Below are 4,347 nucleotides of genomic sequence, written 5' to 3'. Positions count from 1 at the left end.
TGCTCATCTAGAATTATCAAGTGATTAAATTTTTTTAATATATACTTCTACTTTTTTTTAATAGTTTATTAACAGGATATACATATGCTAATACATGGTATCAAAGAGTTATTGCTGTCCTCAATCGAAACTCGAAAGGATTCAATTTGTTGCGGCAACACGTTCACTATGTCCTACACTAGCTGTTCACCAGATGAGATTTTTTTTTTCTTTTTTATTTTAGATTTTATCTAAGCGACCCATTCTACTCTGTGGCTAATTTCTTTTTATATGTTTCACGAATGTGAGATATGCTGGGTTATAAAATTTTGGGTTAAATACGCTGTTGTGACTGCGTTACTTTTTAAAATTTAAAAAGAAGAAATTGAACCGTTTGATTTTTTGTAGAGAGAAAAAAAAAACATAAATTAGACTGTCTAATTTGTGTGGAACAGAAATTCTTGTTGCATGAAATCGGATCCACTAATTTTTTGTTTTTTTTATGCGAAAGACACTAATCGGATGGTCTGATTTGTGCTTGCTAAAAAATTTGAAATGATAGTACGGTTGGACTATTCGATTTAATTGTTTATGTATACTTAAATCAAAATTTCACATAGAAGCCCCCACTTCTTGAGATAAGCCTCAATGTAGTCCCTGGAGTTGCACTCGAGCTTCATAGTAGTCCCTGAACTTAAAAGTTCCTCAGAGTCATCCCCGAACTTGCACTCCGGGACTCAAAGTGGTCCTTCCGGCAATTTCAGCACACATGGCGCAACCGGAAAGCTTAGCTGGCAGCGTTGGTGACACGTGGGACTCACAACGGCTAGCTGATGTAGCAGAGTAAACTCTTCCGACTCAATTTGGTCCCTCAGGTGAAGTTAAAACCCTAATCCCCTTTTTTGAAGGCCACATTGTTCACTCTGCTGTCTCCTCATCGGTGCTGTGTTCTTCTGTTCTCCCTCTCTGAAGCCCGAAGGTTATGGCTAGCACGAGCAATGCAGCTGGGAGCTCGAACAACCCACGATCGTTTGGAAGCATCATGAGGAGAATGAACAGAAACAGAGAAGCTCGTTTGCCAGAATGGTGTGCTTGCGGGTCGAGATCGGTGCTGCGGTGGTCAGGGACGGATTCTAATCCAGGGAGACCGTTCCTGGGTTGCCCGAATTACAATGTAAGTATTATTGTTGTTGATTGCTGTATTTATGGATATAAATTTTGCTGATTGAATTTTCTTTGATGTGCAGACTGTGGGAAGAAATGGTGTGGATTGTTTATGTGGGTTGATAAAGTTTTGGAAGATGCCATGTCATGTGATGATAGAACAAGACATTCAGTTGATGATGAAGAATGGAAGATGAAGATGGCTTGGAAATTTGGTAAATTAGAAGCTGAAATTAGGGTTCTAAAAATGGGAAGAATTTTGATGTTTGTGTTCATGCTGCTGATTGTAATTGGTGTTCTTGTATTAAAGCTGGATAGACAGCAGGGTCAACTGTATCTAGCAAAAAACAAATGACATGCATGTTATATGCATTCCTTGTTCATGTACTTGTTCCTATCCTTTTGTTTGAAAGAAATGGAAATTAAAGTGTTTGATTATATGCATACTTTTGTTCCTGGACTTCTTTTCAATGAAATAGAAATGGACAGGATTTGAACTACTCTTAAGTTTGTAACAGAGGATAAGATATAAACAAAAGGCGGAGAAAACTCAATTCAATAAAGTCATAATTCATAATTCATATTGGTAATGTTTTACTCAAAAAAGACACAATATAGAGCCAAAACACTAAGTATATCAAAGTTGTTGACATATTGACCTGATAAAATTCAAATTCTAAAATTTCCAATACTGGGACAATGTTTTAGGCATTGTAAACAACATCAGCAAAATAGATAAAAAAAAAAAACAGCCTGTTTTTTCTAAACATAATCATCCTAATCTTCATTTTTTGTGTCTGGGTGCCTTGAATCCAGGGTTCGACACAAACTTCATGAAATTTGCAAGCCTTGTAGCAGTTCCCTGTGTTGCACCTTGCATAGGGCCACTTGTTCAAATACTCCCAGGCTTCTTTATTAACCCTTTCAATCTTTTTTATGATATCAAGGAAGCCATCTTGGCTAGTACATCTTGCACAATTCCAAAGTAGCCCTCTAAGCTGGAGATCCTTCCATTGCTTATTTAAGTTCTTCCACAGATGCCAAACACAGAATCTGTGATGGACATCTGGAAAAACCTCCTTAACTGCATTTATAAGGCCCTGTTTCAGATACCAAAGAAGGGGTCAGATAGTTGTTTTCGGGCAGCAAAACTGTCCCTACAGTTATATAAGTGACATCAAAATAGTCCCTAGACTTGTTCAAGTGACATCAAACTAGTCCCTAGACTTATGTAAGTGACATCAAACTAGTCCTTACACAGCACTGTTACAGAACATTATGCAGAACAGGATAAATGAGTAACAATAGATTGACAAAATATTATGCAGCATATAATCAGTCCAGGATTAATTCTACATATATGGACAGCAGCCCAGTGTATTAACATCATATAATCAGTCCAGGATTAATTCAGCATATATAATCAGCAATATGTGCCTTAAACCAAACTGGCAAATAAATCACAAAGACAAGCACCAAACTTCACTCTCCGTGTAGTTTCCCACAAAACCCAAGACCAAGACCCTTTTTTTTTTTCTTTTGCAACTGAGGGAAATATATATATACAACTACAACTTACTACCAACAAAAAAAGGCACACAGAAATAAAGAAAATCTGCCAAATTTGGAGCTAAAGTAATCACTAACTAGAGAGGTTAAAAAATAATAAAATAATATACAACACTAAAAGTGGAGATGAAACAAGAAAAACCATCTAGAAATAGTAATGGTAAATAGTAGTTAATGAAAGCTCATTAAATGGCATCTGTTATCTTCTTCATATCATAGCATTGATTCAGTCCTAATCTTCTTCTACCATTTTCATCATCATTCTCACTCTCTCATTTTCATTACTTGACAGTTGGCAACAAAAGTACCACTCCCTTGCTTTTCTACTTCTCCTTCTCCCTCTAATATTTTACTGTGCTATATTATCACTATATTCAAATTAACAATATAAGTTAAGTCTTCTATTATTTTGTGATTTTTTTTTTCAAAATTTTTATTAGAAAAAAAAGGTTATTGTGGACCGGGGTATTGAATAGAGTGCCTAACTTTGTTAGTTGTTAACTGTTAAATTATATGATATTTCACCTTTATTTTGATCATGTTGCTAATGATTTATGTCATGTGAACATAAGAAAGTGTGAAATCAAGAACATTATTTTAGTGTAACTAAGGATAGCAGTTCTCTAGACCCTAACTTCAATCTTGGTGGATCAAACCATTCAAATTTACATACCCTTTCCCACAACTAATCCACTAGTCCAGACCAAATTCATCAAACAATTTGACTATTCCAATAGCTAAGTTAACTTCATTAGCAATTGCAAAACTTATTACTTTATATTACTCTAACTTATGTATGCAAGAATCCTTTATGATCACACACTCAGTTTAACTAAACAGCATTACATATTACATTCAGTTTAACTAAACCAACCCAATACAAAGAAAGGCAATTAGGTAAATCAGTCAAATTCAAAATCCATTATCAGAGTTACAAAAAATTTCAACTTCCAAAAGATCTTTACTTTTACTGTGATCATGCAAACTCTGTTTAACAAATTCATTGATCAGAGTCATTGTCCTGAAACACATTAACAGTTTGGAAACTCTTCCACTAAGAGCAGTAAACCCTAACACATAAAGAACACATTTTCATATCATCAAAACACAAGAAACACTCCTACTCTACAATTTTCTTGGCCAAACCACTACGAAAGCCAGTAGTGATCAAACCCTAGCACAGAGAACAGAACAGAGGCGTTCATACCCACCAGGACAATCGAAAAAAACGGCCTGAACTTTTGTGAATATTAGATTAACAACAACATCAAAAAACAGAGGAACCACATTTTTTTTTCATTTTTGGCTTACCTCTTTCAGAGAAACAAGGCTGCCCAACTTTGTGTATGAAGGAGAGGAAAGCAACGATGCTCCAGAGCCAACGTCTTCCACTGAAATCGGTCTGGTTAATGGAGGAGCACATGCGTCATTGGAGATTGACGGAGGGAGAAGAAGAAACCACACTCTGTGTTGTGTTTGTTTTGTGTGTAGAGAGGAGGGAGACAAAACGTTATGGAAACGTTGAGGGAGGGACGTAGTGAGCGTGAAACGACGTCGTTTCATGTCATTTTGGCGCCACAGCCAAAACGACGTCGTTTCTGTGAGTCCCACGTGTCAACGACGCTGCCAGCTAAG

The sequence above is a fragment of the Arachis ipaensis genome, chromosome B10 (genome assembly GCF_000816755.2).
Source record: "Arachis ipaensis cultivar K30076 chromosome B10, Araip1.1, whole genome shotgun sequence".
Classification (NCBI taxonomy): domain Eukaryota; kingdom Viridiplantae; phylum Streptophyta; class Magnoliopsida; order Fabales; family Fabaceae; genus Arachis; species Arachis ipaensis.
Note: the sequence above shows the minus strand (reverse complement) of the source record.